The sequence below is a fragment of the Pinus tabuliformis genome, chromosome 9 (assembly GCF_031772625.1).
Source record: "Pinus tabuliformis cultivar Carrire ecotype Pingquan chromosome 9, CPIR1, whole genome shotgun sequence".
NCBI lineage: Eukaryota > Viridiplantae > Streptophyta > Pinopsida > Pinales > Pinaceae > Pinus > Pinus tabuliformis.
Genome location: NC_142307.1, coordinates 1,940,466,220 through 1,940,484,471, shown reverse-complemented (window position 1 = coordinate 1,940,484,471; position 18,252 = coordinate 1,940,466,220).

Genomic DNA, 18,252 nt, shown 5'->3' with positions numbered 1-18,252 from the left:
AAGCATATGCTATCCCCATCAAGCTTGTTAAAAATAATTGGGGTACTCGCCAGAAATGGCGGGGGAAAAATGGAACCATGATTATTGTCGTGTCAGCAGTATGTCGCTCTTGAACATGGCGCTTGTCTGCTTTCGTGTCTGGGTGGGGATATCTCATCTCATTTTTCACTTGCCTCCGTAGATTTGGATAATCCTGTTTGACCTCTCATCTTCTCATTGCCTTGTCACCATGACCTCTGATCCATTGATGTCAAATACTGCCAATTCCACTATCGTGCCGCCGATATGTTCAAGAGAAGTTGACCTCTGCAGAAAAACAACCTCCCTCTGATAGCTCACATAATCCTGATTCACAACATTATCTCTCTGTCTCGTGTCGATGATGTGGGAAACATCATGGCCCACCTTCGATCAAGGTCACTTCCTGTCGACTTCAGCTCATTATCCAAGAAGCTGATCTAGAGACTCCCTTCCGGTGCCTTGGAGCCTGCATGCCTCAATGGCAGGTTCTTCGTGTTCGACGTGAGGTTTTCATCATTGGCCTCCGATCGAATGATTCTACGGGTGTTCGACGCCAGATCACTAATTCGCACGCCGTAGATTGTACCTTGAGGGCCATTGTCATTATTGGTGGTACCTCTCGCGTCTGTTAACAGTTTTCATTATTGACTGGTAATCAGACGATGTTCATGCATGTTCGACTTCAGCTCATATATTCGCATGCTTGAACTTGTACTTTTGTTCGGGTCGAGATGGAGCGCAAGACCCTAGATTTTGTCTGTTGTAATCCAGGCGTGATTCTTGTTACATGACTCATTCACTGGATGGCTGCGACCATACCTGAGTCGATTCATTGATCCTAACCAGAGAGATTATTATGTACTCTCTTATGGATGGCTGCAACCATACCACATATATCATGTACTTGAGCTATCAGTTGTGTCTCTCGATGCAGATTCTCGGCGGCAGCTACATGTGTTCTTGTAAAGCATTTCACCCCTCTCTCTCTCTCAGGCCTCATGCTTTAGGGGGCATCTGTTACACAGTAATTTGTCACCATTGGTCACCGTCCCTGTTACCCCTTTCCTGTACTTTGGAGGACTCATTCCGGGACCTGTGAGCAGTGACATAACTTAAAAACACTTGCATTATGTTCCCCTAAGTATGGACTTCATGTGCCCTGAAGACACCCCCTGCAAAATATCCCTGAAAAGTGCCCTTTTTCCATTAGCACGGGTCCACAGTGTACTACCTGCACCAATGAGGGAGATCCTCAAAAGAAGGCGCGCCCATTGGCGCTCTGTCTTAGAGTAACACCCGCGCCAACCGAGTTTGGAAAATATTTTTAACAAACGCGCGCCCGAATGTTTTTTCCCTTCAAGTCATGAAGTCTTTTGAGGATAAAGCTAATCTTCTAGATGTCGAGAGTCATCATCTATCCCTTACATCTATCCACAGCGGCTTTTTGGAGATAATGCCAATCCATAATGGGTGTCTTGATGCATTGTATCTTCCTCCCCTTCTCCATCTATAAAAGTCTGTCCTCATGCATTTGACAAGCTAGTTTTGGAGTAGTGGTGATAGTGCTAGTAGTGATAACACTTGTCTTGAGTGATAGTAAGAGTCTTGGAGCATAGGGAGGTTAAGCTGCCAGAAATCTGAGCTGTGTATTCATAATCAAAGAGAGAGAAAGGTCTATTGCAAGACATATGTAGCTGCTCGCCTAGCCAGAGGAGAGATTCAACGTCAGAACTTTGGTTGTATTTTTCTCTGTTGATTATTCATTAATAAACGACTATCATTATGGTTCTGATCTTATTGTTCGTTATGATAATGTTTGATCTATATCTTTTCTGACTGATATATAGTTGTATTTAGTGGATTTTATGCTTGTATTCGCTTCGTTCTTTGCATGTGCAGGTATCCATTCGCGGAGATCGTGAGGATCGTGACCTGCCGGAGCAAGGGAACGGGAGTATCAACTCTTCTACGACACTAGCGTTGGACTCCAGGTTGGTTCTCATAATCCACTTTCAATTTGCAACTAGGAACTTGCATGGTAGCATTGATTGATTGTTGCTAGACCCATTTTGGGCTAGTGGGATCGCCTCTGTCCGCAGAGGGGATTTACCTCTCCAACACCAAGGCATACTGCATATAGGACCTGTTGGCCAAGTGAAGGGCCGTGCTGCCAGCCAATCTAGCAAAGGTGAATAAAATAGTCCTCAAAGGCCAGTCGGTGACATCTCGGATGTTGATTTTACCGTCCTTGCTCGGCTGAGATCCTTCCCTACAGTATTGGTGAATATAATCCCTCACAAAATCACCCCCATGGGCAGAACCTGAAAGTGAGAGAGGGGCACCACACCTTGATAAACCGGTCAAAAAGTGGATGTCCTCAACAGTCATGGGGATGGATTTGCCTCTTATTTGGAACACTTGGTTGGTAGGATCCCATGCATCGAGGAAATATTGCAACAAATTGATTTGTTGCCTCATGCTAGAAATGCGGAAGAACTTGAGCAAGCCACAATTCCGCAATGCAGCTACCGTACCCGGATCATGTAGGGAAACCATGTCCTCTTCTTCATGCTCACATTCACGCCATGTAACGACCATTTTTCTCTGATGAATCTCTGAAAAACAAACAAGAGAAGAATCAAGGTCCTTATTTGGCAAAAACAGGCAAATTTTCCATGAAAAATCAGTGCAAATGTTTTTCTCCTTGCGCCCATCACACCCTGTCTAGGTACAAAATGTGATGCATACATTCTGGCTAGTGGATAGCTTAATATGCATCACACCTTTCGATATGCACCAAGTGCGATGGGGGAAAAACGAAATGTTCAAACCCCAGGGGCCCAGAAAAGCAGGAAAACGTGCTCAGAATTCAAAAAGGAAAGAATGCAATTGAAGAGCTCAGGTTTAGCTCCTACCTGGTTCGGATGATGCCGAAAATCGTCCACAGAATCTCTCGGAATCAGCTGGTGAAAATCAAAGGGAAAAACACATCGAGAGCTCCAATAGTCACAACTCTGAATGAAATGGTAAAATGAGGGGTAAAAATCTATTTTTAAGTTACTTTTCATGTAATTTAAGTAGGGTATTAGATTTTTAACTCATTTTTCAAGCGTATGTCCTCATTTCTAATCAGTTTGATGGAGCAATTGAACAGGTAGTACGACCGTCAAAAGAACATAGTGTCAACGGTGAATCAAATATCAATGACCATTATCACGAGCAGTTTTACGCGAAGTTCAAGCTCGTTAAAAATTAAACCTAGCAATGAGCATATGTTCCACCAGAGTTTAAGCTCATTAAAAAATGAACCCACCTCCGGTAAATAACCATTGTGAATGCATTATCATCAGCTTTTGAGCCTTGGTCGTGTTCTTACCATCACCTCCACTCCATTGTTTCCGATCATTCACCTCCATTTGATTATTTACCCCTTTTGAGTAACAGCTGCGACGAGTGATCCTATTAGCCACCTTTTTACACTGCCGTGATTGGAAAGTTCCAAACCTTACCTGGAACCAAATGCTATCTGAAAACATCACTCGTTCCTCAAAAAACAAGTCTCCTTTAAGCTATTTTCATCTGACTCGTAAAATATGAAAATATTGTCGAGCAATTAGCCTCTCTAGCTCGTTAAAATGATTGGAAGTGCTATCCCTCCTCTAGATTTTAATCTTTTTGGAGCTGAGGGATTATTACATAAAAAAATCGAGCATCTGTCTTGTTTGGCTCATTAAAACTATCGAAAAGTCATCCCTTTCGCATTGTTTTATACTTTTTCGGACTTAAGGGATTATGTTACGAAAAAGGAATATTGGAGTCTTCTTTCCGTCTCTTTTCAGGCTCTCTAAAATTGGAAAGGACCGAGTTATCCTTGTCATTAAACTCGTTAAAACAATAGCGACAAACTTGTCCATTCAGACAAAAGCGAGTTTCACTATTGCTAGGCTCGTTAAAACATAGCGACGGGTTTGCCCAAAGGGAAAATTATAGAACAAGCATATGTTGTCCTCCTCAAGCTTGACAAAAATAAAGAGGTACTGGTCAGAAATGACTGGGGAAAATTGGGAAGAAAACTTGAAGAAACTTTATTGGTAGCAGGTTGCTCTTGAACATGACACTTTCACTCCATCACCATGATTGAGTCGGGTTGGGTTATTTCGTTCACTGGTCATATCACCATTGGTCCACCGTACCATCTTCTTTTGGGGTTAACGCTACCAATCCATTTCAGTGTCGCCGATATGTTCAAGAGAATTCGCTCAGAGAATTCACCTACCCAGCTTGTGTCTCATCTGCTATAATACCTTCACGCTTCATTCTTTCATGACCGCCATCCTAAACCTTGTATCATCAGATCGTTTTCACCTCTACAAGATCATTTGCTCTGTTCCGTGTCATAGATGTGGGATCCGTTAATGCCCTCCTATGACAGGTCACTTCTTGTCGACATCAGCTCATTATCCAAGAAGCTGACCTAGGGACAACCCTTCCAATACTTTGAAGCTTGCATGCCTCAATGGCAAGTTTCTCACTTCCGGCGACAAGTTTACACTAATGGCCTTCGACCGAAAGATTTTGCGTGGTGTTTGACATCAACTCATGTATTCACACCATGTGAATTGTACTGCAGTACCTTGAGGGTCATCATCATCATCGGTGATTCCTCTCGCGCCTGTTAACAGTTTACATCATTGACTGGTAATCAGGCAATGTCTTTCCATGTTCGACATCAGAACATCTTTTCACATGGATTGACTTGTACTTTGGGCAAAGATTGAACGAGTTTTGAAGACCCCAGATCTAGTTTCATCCATCCAGGCTGCGATATAATCAGGAAAATAAAGACATCAAATGTACATCATTGCTGCACAGATAATCATCCAAACTAAGGGATGATGGCTCTACCAGAATCATTTGTTTGCACACAGACGGTTGTCTGTCCTATGTACATGAAAATGAATTTATCAAGCTGAGCATGGGAATGCCCACCTCAGCTAGATCATGAAAATATTATGAAGATAATGTATTGTATTGTATCTTATTACAGGTCAACCTCCAGTGCGAAAAACCTCGGATCCTCATTATAAAGCATTTCACCCGACATCAAAATATTTACGACCTCAATCTTTAGGGTGGAACTGTTATAAACATATTTGGGAACTGCAACCCCATTCACATATGTCCATAAACCAAGGGCTTCTAAGTCCCTAAAAGTGTTGTTTCATACCCTAAAGGAGCAAGGTCAGCTGATTACATCATCTCCCAGAAGTTCTCCATGAAAAACTACTCAGAACTAGTCAAAGCAGGACCATACAGACTACCTAGTGCTAAAGGTACGATGCATCTCACCTGCCACATGCAAAAAATGCGATGCATATTGGAAAGCCCTTCTATAGGGTGTGATGAGCGAGAGCAGACAAATGGCACAAGTAGTTTGCTAGGTGGAAACCCAGAGAATCTTCTAGAAATTGCTCATTTGACACTTGCCTCTCTGAGTTCACCCAGGGATGAGTAAGAGATCTAAAATCTCCATGTGGAACTAAGAACTATCAGAGAGATGACACTAATCAAAATCCCAGAAGCTGACTCACCCCCCTGCAAATATCTATAAATGGATCCCTCATCCAAGAGATCCAGAGGTTGGAATTGGGTAATTTGCAAAGAGGTGCTGTTGGTTTCTCTTTGAAGACATTGTTGGGTGATCTTGCTTTGTGTGAGGTGAAGAGGGCTTTCAAGCTGGGAGGATGGTGCTGGGTCAGACCAAGTGGTTGTAATCCTCTCTTCTATGACTTTTACTAATAAAGCTATTTGAGTTTTCCTCCATATTCTTGTGTATCTCTGAATATTATGTTGTTATATGCATTTATATGGTCAATATATATCTGATCCTATATTGTTTACAGTGAAATATCTCTATGCTTTGATGGTATTATGCTGCTGTGAATCTATAGGTGCTCTTTGAAGCTGGACAAGTAAGGAAGCAATGGTGAGATTCTGCCAAAGGGGAAAGGAAACAAGCAAGGACCCAAGCGGAAGACTGAGGTTGGTACTCTCTACTTCTTTCCTATCTCTCTCTCATAAAGGAAAAACAAGTGACTTTAATATGTTTGTTTCTAAGATAGCTACCTATCTTAGTGGGACTAGCATCTCTAAATAGAGACTAGATTTCCCGATAACATTGGTGTCCAGCATCGACCAGATATTGGACCAAAATGTACTAAGGAACCTGTTATCCCGATCTGAGATGATAGATTGATGGATTCCAAAGTGTACCCACACTCATTCAAAGAAGATTTTAACAGTGGTTTCTGTTGTGATATTCTTCTTGCAGGCTGCCATAATGGCCATCTTCAAGAATCTATCGATGACCACAAAAACAAATTTGTTGCCATGCTTAGTAGAAGGAAGGCCTGACATGTAATCCATGGAGATGGACTCTTAGCATAAACTAGGGGTAGGCAGTGGAATATAAAGGCCTTGCTTCTTGATGCTCGGTTTGGAAATGGCACAGGCAGTGCAGGATCTGATGTACTTCTCAACATCCTGTCGAAGATTCGGCTAATAGAAATACTTCTGCAGTACTTCCACCATTTTCTTGACCCCAAATTCCTAGCAGCCCGACTGTAGTGTGCTTCCCTGCACATCTTGGCACGCTCGCTTGAAGGAACACAAAGGTGTCTGAGGTGGCATAACAGGGCATTGTGGAGGTGAAAATCTGGAACTTGTTGACCCTCCAAGAGTGTCTGGTATGTGTGGCTGAATTCTGGGTCGCTTTTGTAGGGAAGTGGCCAATCAGAAGTCTCGTGCCCACAAGAGTTGATCACGGTGGTTAACACCATGATCAGTGGTCGACTGAGGCAGTCTGAAACATTATTGGTGTTTCCCTTCTTTTACTTGATATTCAAATGGAACTGTTGCAGGTATGAGGACCACTTCTTATGGCAATCATTCTGTAACTTCCCTTATGTGTGTATGAACTGTAGGGCTCGGTGGTCTGTTTGGATGACCGTTTTCTTCTCCAAAATGTAATTCTTCCATTGTCGACAGGCCTACACAATGGAATAAATCTCTTTTTCATAAGTGGGATACTTCTGGACTGTTTCTGAAAGTCTCTCACTGTGATATGCCACTGGATGGCCCTGTTGAGTAAGGACTGCACTAATAGCATAGTCAAAGGCAAATGTCTCGATCTCAAATGGTTGTTGCAAGTCTGGTAATTTGAGCACTGGTGTAGAGGAGAGGTGATGTTTCAACTCTGTAAATTCCTTCTATTGAGATTCAGACCAAAATAATTTTGCTTTTTCTCCTCTCTTGGTGACTTGACTCAAGGGCCAAGTGATATGAGAGAACTCCAACACGAACCTATGGTAGAAATTGGCAAGACCCACAAAGTTATGGAGCTCTATTAGAGTGGTTGGGGCTGATCAATCTCGAATGACTTGGATCTTGGTTGGATCCACATGCACCCCTCGTTCATTAATAATGTATCCCAGATAATAAACTTGGGTCATGCGAAAAGTGCATTTTTCCAAATTGGCACATAGCTTGTGTTGTTGCAGTGTTTGGAGAACCTGTCAGATGTGGTGGAGGTATTCTTCCCAACTCTGGCTGAAGATCAGGATGTCATCCAAGTATACCACTACAAATCAGATGGTGAATGGTAGCAAGATGTCATCCATTAGCCTCATGAAGGTTGCAGGAGGATTCGACAACCCGAAAGGCACAACCAACCATTCGAAAAGGCCCTCCTTGGCTTTGAAGGCAGTCTTTCACTCATCAGAGGGTTCAATTGGTACCTGGTGATATACGAACTTCAAGATGTTCTTGCTGAAATATTTTCCCCCTTGAGTTGGTCCAGAAGGTCATCAATCTGTGGGATCAGGTACATATTACGAATAGTGATCTTGTTCAACGCCCAATTGTCAATACATAGTCTCAAAGTCCCATCCTTCTTTTGTACCAACACGATCAAGCTCCCAGAGGGTGATGAAATAGGCCGGATGTGACCTTTCTGCAACAACTCCTGAATCTTCCTCTTGATTTCATCATTCTCCAAAATGGAGCACCGATAGATTGGTCCATTAGGAAACAACGCACCTCAGGTCAGATCGATAGGGTGCTTGACCTAACAGTGCATAGGTACTCTTGCAGGGGAGGTGAAGATGTCCTCATACTCCTCCACGACCTTGTCCATCTGTTTTTTTCGTGCGGAGGGGCCTTGTCTGGAGGTCGTCGCCACCGTCGTCTTCTTTCCCTGAGGGCATATCATGAGGAAAGCAATTTTTCTGTTTTTGGAAATCAGCTTATTGAATTGTTTTGCAGTAACCAAAGAGATAGTGGTAGGCAGTGCTACATATGGTATCCTATACAACTTATTTTCCAAGGTAACGATAACAGTGTGAGGCCTTGACTCATACATAGCATGTCGCTTCCATAAGTATGGTTGGCCTAATAATACATCACAAACATCAAGGGGAGCAACGTCACATAATACCTCATCATGAAGGGCTTGATGTTGTATGGAAGGAGACACTGCTAGCTCACGCGAAGATCTCGTCCTTGGCGAAGCCACCTAATGGTGTACGGTTGTGGGTGTGTTGTGGTCGGTAAGCCCAGCTGCTTCACGACCTCTGTTGAAATGAGATTCTTTTGGCTCCCTCTATCGACAATGAACTATAGCGGGGAACCCTTTACCCACATGTGGGAGTGGAAGAGGCACTCCTCTTGATCTTTGGGTTCCTCCTTTTGGATCTTCGTGGTGGCAATGGTGGCGTTGGGCTCCACATCAATAATCTGCTTCCCTTTCTCATTCCCCTTGTCGATTTCTGACTCAGAGTTGGAACATGCATCTGATTCCAAAACCTTCAACTTGGCCACCAGTGACTGCTTGGCCCAACACTCACTTGTGTTGTGAGTGGAGCTCTTATGGAACTCACACCACTTTCCCATGTCCTTCTTCGACTTCGCGGTGTTGTTCTTTACTTCCAGCTTTGGCGGGTTGTCCTGGGCTGCCCCGCCTTGGCTTTGTCCTTTGTTATGCGGTTTGGGGGCACCTTTCCCTTGCTTTGGATTCACATATCCAAAGTCTCGCTTCTTCTTTTTAAACTTCTGCTCGATCTTGACAGTGTATCAGTACGTCGTGTCGAGCAAGGAGATGTCCAGGAACTCCATCTCATCCTGGATGTACCTATGTAGGCAGTCGTGGTACTTGAGTGCCAAATATTTCTCAGAATCCTTGATACCCAACTTCATGCGAGGGTATGAAAAACATTGGTAAACTCCAGCACATCTTGGTCCCTTCCGTACCGCAGCATGGTCCACTTTATGTATTTATCCTCATAGCTCCCAACAGGGTAGTATTGCTCATTGATGGCGTCTCAGAATGAATTCCAAGTGGGTGATCCTAAAAAAAGTGAGGTTGTAATTTCATCCTTCTGCTCACAGCAGGTTTCCCACCAGTCCTTGATGTGGGGGGCGGATTTGAGAAGAGCAAAAGTGATATTTTCCCAGCTGGAAAAATCATGAACAAAAAATTATCGACATTTGCATCTATTTGGCTCTCAAATATGGGAATGTCAAATTTTACTTGTACCTTAAAAGGAAAGGATCCTCCAGAGTAGTTGCTAGATGTGGATGCACCATCAGTGGGCAAACATTGAAGGATCTGGGCAAAGTTACCCATCATCGCATTCCTTTGTTTCTCGAGGGCCTGCTCGAGCAATATATTGATATGATCTCCTGCTCCCTCATTTTTCTTTTCTTCCCCCATGGGCAGACGTCGAGGTTTGCGAGGCTAATCTTGCAAAGGTTCAACCACATCGAGCCCTAACTCCTTATATCCCGACCTCGTTGGGGACATGCAAAGAGAAATAGAGAAAGAGCAGACCGCTTTGATACCACTGATCCAGATTTAAATAGGAACATAACAAATTACAAATATAACTATAAATACAGAGATGCAGTAGAAATAACACTTCATTTCACTAATATCAAATAGTGAAATATGTTTACAAATAGAATGGAAATAAGACTAGCTCGGGTGATGGTAGCTTATCTCTGAGAATAGATGTAGCGGCTACATGCCTCTGAACTGTGTTACAATCAAGCTCAAATGCCTATTTATTATTGAGAAACAATGGAAAACCCTAACATCCAAAAACCTAACCCTAGGAGATGAAGCGCCAAACTATCAACCCCGATTGGGTAAATTGGTACATCAACTTCCTGGGGTCATAACTTTGGCATACAATCTTCATTTGATGTGCACAAATACCTCGTTAGAAAGATCTATCCAAGGACTACAACTTTTGAATGGCCAACACCAATTTATTAGTCATGTTGGCCCCAGTTTTCCCAAAAAAATGTCATTTAGGGCCTCAAAACGGCTTCGTAAGTTCAGGACCCAAAAAAGTACCAAAAATAGTAAATTGTGCTACAAATAAGGAAACTGAAAAACTGAAAGAAACAATGGTAGAGGTCCAAGTGGAATAGGCAAGTGGCCACCAATATCCACCTGGATCACTGATCCAGAATTAAAAAAGAACACAACAAATTATAGATATAACCATAAATATAGAGATGCAGAAGAAATAACACTTCATTTCATTAATATCAAACACTGAAATATGTTTACAAACAAAATGGAAATAAGACTAGCTCGGGCGATGGTAGCTTATCTCTGAGAAGAGATGTGGCAACTACATGCCTCTAAATTGTGTTACAATCATGCTCAAAGGCCTATTTATTATTGAGAAACAATGGAAAACCCTAAACATCCAAAAACCTAACCCTAGGAGATGAAGTGCCAAACTATGGGCCCTGATTGGGTAAATTCGTACATCAACTTCCCGGGGTCGTAACTTTGGCATACAATCTTCGATTGACGCACACAATACATCATTAGAAATATCTATCCGAGGACTACAACGTTTGAATGACCAACATCAATTTACTACACATGTTGGCCCCAATTTTCCAAAAAAACATGGTTTAGGGCCTCTAAACGCCTCCAGAAATTCAAGCCCTGAAAAACTGCCAAAATAGTAAATTGTGCTACAAATAAGGAAACTGACGAATTGAAAGAAACAATGGTAGGGGTCCAAGTGGAATAGGCAGGTGGCCACCAATATCCACCTAGATCATTCATCCTCCCTTAGGAAGCAATGGTCCCCATTGCTTTGAGTTCCTCCATGAGATGAGAAAACTTTTGTTGAACTTGGTCCCTCGTGAGCCACTTCCCCTAGTGAAGGAGTTAGACTGCTTTGACAACTCGATATAGTTGGATCCTTTGTTGTTGGGTGTTCTTGATTTGTGTGTCCATGATTTGATCAGTTGTGGCTTGTTCCATGTAGTCTATATTTAACTCTATAGCTATGAGTTGTTCTGCAATGTCTCATGTGTCTAGTAATGGTGAGAAGTATGGTCGAAGGCGGTCCACATTGAACACTAGGTGCAAACCAAGGAATGGGGGAATCTTGAGCTCAAATGCATTGTCTCCCACAACATTGGTAATGGTGTAAGGACCATATCAGAGTGGTTTAAGTTTCCGATAGGCTCCGGTACCGTGTATCCCGCCATTACCAGTCAAGGGATTCCTAGGAATACGAGGTCACCACCCTATGGGCTTTACCATGTGTCCCGCATTATTACCTGTCAAGGGATTCCTAGGCCCAATCAAGGGTACTCACAATCAAACTTTAATGTATATCCCACCTCAGGAATCCTAGACCTTGACATCAATCCTGAGACCACCCCACTCAAATTCGAATCCATCCAGAAATCTAGCTCAACCAAAAAATAGAACCCCATCACACCATGACTATCCGGAAATGGCAAGGCAAGGCTGAAAAACATTGTAACACCTAGAAAAACCCATGTCAATGACAACAAGAGAACCAGAAACACACATGCATGTACCATGCATGCCAAAACTAGCAAGGAAACCATACATGCAACTTGATAACTGCAAGTAATTCCATTGTAGCCACTTGATCCTTCTCTTCTTTGCTTGATCTTTTCTTCCTCTTTCTTTCTTGTACCTCCTTTGCCTTCTTTCCTCCAATGCTATAGTGCTCCAAGAATGCTCTAAGTGTCAAAGAGTATGAGAGAGAGAGTAGAGAGAGAGCTCCAAAACTGAACTGACAAAAAGCTACCAACTGATCCTCAGAAGCCTTTTTATTAATGAAGCCTCTATTTTCTTCATTTTCCATTATTTTCCTTAATTTTCCTCCTCACATGCAACCTGTGACCTTTCACCTTCATTTTCTTCTAATTTCCATTATTTTCATAAATAAATTCCAATACATTCCACTTTGCCTTTCCAAATCCTTTGCCATTGCCTTTGTCAATTTCCCTTAGCCATAATAAACCAAATGAACACCCACACTAGGATGTTTTTCCCAACATTCATCTTGGAATACATGTCCCATGACCTTGGTTATTATTTTGCCTTTATTAACTTTATGAAATGGAATTTTGACCAAGGATGTTACACATCCTAACACCTTCTTCCATTGCATAAAGATAAGTACACACTAAAGGCAAGTTCATCTTCAAGAAACAATGATATAATTAACTTTTACATGTTTTGTGATAAAAATAAAGACTTTCTTGTATATTTACATAGAATAGATGAGGGAGGCCAACATAGTAGCGTGAACTAAGTGTGAGGCCCTTCTCAATGCCTTAGTCTTGTAAAACTAGGATTCATTCTCTGTAACCATTTATTTATACACAAAAAAAAAATTGATTATATATATATATATATATATATATATATATATATATATATATAATATTTTCCCATAGCATATATTTTCTTTCAATGTATTTATAAATGAACAAAATTAATAATAGGAGTACCTGGTTACAGTGGCTCTGTCGCAGTCCTCCTTCTGGGATCACCTAACTAAATACACCACCTTTGCAACTAGGAACAACCTATCTAGCTTCTTTACCCAGGGAAATTCCACATGTTCCCTAGCCCTCTAAGCCCAAGTCTAGAACCACAATCATAGTGTGTCCAAATTCTAGATTATAAACATAGTCCCAACGTCCAAATCCACAATCTAGTGTCAATTTTCCTTCACCCTGAACTCTCAGTCTTATCCACTCTAAAAACCCAACTCCATTATGACAAAATGATCCTCCACCAACCCCACCTCCCCCCCAACAACTAAAAGTCACTTCCAATGCTCTCCCCACAATATTTATCCCTCCTAAGAACTTCCAAAATATATTCCCTCATTATTTACACCTATTTATATTTAATAAACTCTCAAACCGACCCCCACCTTATCTCTCCGACATACCCCACTATCCCCCAATTAATTCTTCGAGCGGTCAAGTCATTCACCCACCACTTAATAAATGCATAATAAAATAATATAATCTTAAAGGTCAGTTCAAATCAATGGATTCATAAGAATCCTAATTAATTAAATATTGAATTAATCCTAATAAAATATAAATCATTAATCAATTATTAATTAGGATTAAGGACAAGTCATTTAAATAACCACTAATCAAGCTTGAGGGCTAATCAGAGTGTTATATTAATTAATTTTTAATCAATCTTAAGGCTTAATCACTAAGTTACATTACAATTTAGCTATCATACTAGACTATAGAATACTAGTGTATTCGTGTGAGGTGTGGGTATATAGCTAACATACACATACCTCGTATATATACTAATAACACCAATACGGATCTATCATAACAATCAATTGCACAACAAGTAGGTTAATAACTTGGCATAACATAATATGATCAGGATGTGGACATTACACTAAGCCACTAGAAACCTAATGTAATCCTCAAGACAAGGTGTCCAAGTGAAGCATTCTCTCTCCAAGGTATATGCATGTCAATACAAGGCTCCTCAAATGGTGCACTCTTTAAGCATTGGATCCAAGTATTAACCACATTTTGGCACAAGGCTCCTTTGTCTCCAAGAAAAGCATTCAATGCTCAAATGTTCCTTATTAATATATATGTCCCATGTCCACATATAACCCCAAACATGGCATTGTTAGCCCAAACATCCTTGAGTCAAATGCTCAACCTCCTAAGGAATGCTAAGTGGTCCCAATTCTCATAGGGATAAGCACCCTCCGTCCTAGTGCCTAGTTTTCCTCCTTTAGCGTAGACCCAACACCTATCTAAGTAATTATCCTCCTCATCATATGTCATAACCAAGACATCAATGTCGCATAAGGTAACCACCTCATCAAGGAGTGTGCCACATCTAAAATGAAGTCTAAGGTCGATCAACCACTTATGGAAAGCTCTCCAACATGCACCCCACATCATGTGAAGGCACCCTTAGAATAGTGTAAACATTTTCAAAGAAACCCAAAAGCTAATATGTTGGTAATCAAATTAAGGGGGATGTTATGTAATTTGATTATAATATGAATTTTCCTCCATGTTGGAACATATAGTTCAATATAAACTCACTTTGTCAATGAGTGACAAGGATTCACCAAATAGTTCATCGTAATCTCATCTTGTCAAATGAGTGAGAGGGACTGATGCAGAAGCATGAGGCTTGAAGGCAAAAGGCTTCATTTTATTCCAAAAATCCAAAAAAAATTACAAGCAAAGGAGTGGGATCCTTTAGCTATCAATTTTACAAAGTTTTCTAGATAGGATTCGAGCTAGAATATAGGTATTTGAATGATTTGTAATTAATTCAAGTAGTTTAGACTTAGTTGAGATTCTCGAGGAGAATATCAAGAAGTTTAGATATTTATCTAGGATTAAATAGACTCGATCCATTGATTGAGGATCGGATTGTTGGATGTAAAGTATTTATGTAAGTTTTGAAATATTGTAAGGGGATTTGGCTATGGAGAATTAGACTATAAAAGAATTGAAACATCTTTATATCTCTGTGTATCCTGTGCATGAATGGTTAAATCCCGGAGGTTTGGATTCCTTCGAAATATCTTTGTGTATTGTTAATTCTAGTTTGGTCCTTTAGAACTCAAGGTTGATAATATAACTTTGTGTTATCACGATTAAATCTTACTTCTGTGTATTGAAATAGTCGGGATATGTTTAAAGAAATATAACTTAACCACAGTCTAAACCTGGCGGAAGGAGAAAGGTCTGATAAATTCGTGAGGGAACCCGAAGGAGCCTAGAACCACCCGATTGACAAAACCGTTAGATCTACGGTAGTCGCGTGCAAACAAGCGTCAGATTTAAATAGAGGAATAAAGCAGTCTTCACGCAGGCTCAAGGAGGTAAGTGGTATTTTGGGATAGTCACGCGATTTCATTTAGCAGCTGACACATAGCATGGAGAAACTGCTTTTCTCGCGTGCTCTCGGCTTGATAAACATCGACAAGAATTCCACACAATATTAAGCGTCAACCGTTGGATCAAGCAGGCTTGATCAACGGTAGAGGATCACCCGGCTACTTTGCGAGTAGGGAAAGCACCAACCCTTGGATTGAAGAAAGAGGATCGGCGGTGGAGAATTAACACGATAAAGGTTGGGATAAAGGCATATGCGTGAAGTTTATGAACAATAGTTTGTTTTCCTTTCGGTTCTGGGGTAAGTGAATTTCTGCTAATTTTCGGGTAATTTTAGCAATTCTGTTGTTTTAGTAGAATATCTAATTTTGGAGGCGGATGGCTGAACCTCCAAGGGAAAAAGAAGAATAGCTTCCACCTGCGCTTGAGGAGATCGTTTCGGAATTTGAACGATTATCTGTTACACTTGCAACCATACCACCATTTGTGGTATCAGAGCAGAAGAAGATTCTGCGTGAAGTATGATAATATTGCAGAATTGTCAATGTTAGTCTTTATAATTGTTGTGCAGAGTAACATTAGAGGAAGGTGAGAAGATTTTCAACAGCCTAGAGCAAGGAGAGCTCATATGGTTCCAGAGGAGAGAACCAAAGAAATGCTAATAGACTAAGCTCAGAGGAGAAAAGCTTGGTGAAGCATGTGTAGCAAGAAGGAGACTTGTTACTGCAGAGGTTGATTGCAGCTCACAAGTTAAAGCTGTTAGAAATACAAGAAAGCATATGACAAGGAAAATCAGAGGTGCAGTAGAAACAAAGGAAAAATCAGAGGAGTCAGTTTTAGAATTTGATTGAGGAATGGTTTCAAGAGAAAGTGAATGAAGACCAAAGATTTGGATGGAGAATAAGGAAACAAGTCAAGTGGAATCTATTGCAACAGAAATGGAATGCTATGTTGATGAATAAACTTGAACAAATACATATTTCTTTGTTGGAGAAGGAGAGACTCATAGGAATTTAGTCACAACAAAGAGGATTTGCTGAAAACCAGAAATTTCATGGTGGGAATTTGGTGCTTGAAGCATCAAAAGAGAACAAAAGGTCTAGTATTTGTAAAACTAATAGTTTGTCTATGAATGCAGGTTTGGTACTAAATAAGGAATTTGTTGTTATAGAGACAACTAATGACCATTGTTCTGATTAAGAAGCCTTTTTTGAACCTGAAGGAAATTGGGATGATTGTTCTTCATTCCATGAAGTTGAGTTTGTAGCTCAACTAGAGAAAGAAGCAGCAAACAAAGAGACAGAAGCCAAAGAAGTTGAAACCAGAGAAACTGTAGCAGAAGGAGGAAAGGACACCATAGAGAACATTAACTGTATTGATGTGATTAACAAAGAAGAATTACTCCTAGAGCACAATGGAGAAAATTGCTTTACAGATATACAGAATTTGGTTGATAGTTCAAATGATGATGATGATGAACTTTCAGATTTAGTTCTTATTAATCTCAGCACGACAGAGTTACCTAGAAAACCTATAGGTGCAGACAGTGAACTAGTTCGAGACTCATTCAAAAAGTGAAGACCAAGAGAAAGAAAGATGACAAGAACAAAAACATAGCAGCATGAAGAAGAAAGACTGAAGGACCAGCAGCGAAATAGAGTTTGGAATCCTAGAGGTATCAAGTCATTCAGACTTGTAGCTGTCACATTACGACAAAAAAGTGACAAACCTCATATACAGGAGTCTATGAATTTTTTCTACATTGGGAGTCTGATGCAGGAGCATCCTGCTCAGAATATTTATTGTTCATTTGGTTGATTTAGGGGGTGATGTTTTTGGTTATTTTTAAGAATCTCGTATAAATTGGGTGTAAATATATGTGTGAAGCTTTCAGTTGTGAAATATTCTCAACTATGTGAGAATATCAGGGATAATTAATGTGTGTAGATCTCGTAGAAATCTTAGGGATTACGAGATCCTTAAATGGGAATTAGTTGAGTGATTTATGGATAAGATTATGGATTTAGAATAATATATAACTATGTACTTATTTCTATAAAAGTAAGCCTACGAGGAGTGTGAAAAAGAGTGTTAGAGGTGTAATATAGTTTTTGAGATAGAGTGTTAGAGTGAGCTAAGTAGAAGAGAGAACAGATCAGAGCACGAGATGTTCTGTACATATATGTAAATATTGTTATGAATGAAAGGAGTGTTGTGTACAAAGCTTGTTTTTGCATGATTTTATTATGTGATTGGATCCTTTAATCATAGGCTGAATCCTCTGTTAAATACTAGTTTTTGTTGATCGCCGATTGAACGCAGACATAGATTGACTGAAGAAATGAATCATCATTGATCACAAGATGGATCAATGATGATCTATTATGAGAAGATCGACAATGTTCGATGGTGAATGCGCACGCATCTTAACACAGGAAATGGACCCAAAATGTTATAAGATCGAGTTAGTTGATAAATTCATGGAGAAACACCGAAGAAGAGCGGAAACCGTTCGATCAACAGATCCATAGATCTAACGGATATCACGCACTAACAAGCGCTCAAGTTTAACTTTGAAATCGGATGTGATCATTTATATAACTGAGTTAATAACTCAGTTAATCTGGGCCGTTCATTTAAAGGAGTCAGATCCGACGGTAGTCACATCAAAAAATGCACACAGGTTAATATAAATTTCAGACCCGATGAGTTATCGACTATGGTTTAATCCAGTTGGAGTCTGGGTTGATCGTAGCCATTCGTTGTGAAGGGACGCGATCCGATGGTGATTGCGTGGTGAAGACGCACGCGAGTTAATTCAAGAATCGGACCCGAGAAATTTATAAACTGGGGTTTTATTTCTTTTCGGTTCTGTGGGTATTCAAGTTTTGGCCATATTTCGGGTAAATTGAATAGTTCGGCTATTTTAACATAAGAACAAAATTTGAAGGTTTAAATGAGAATTTA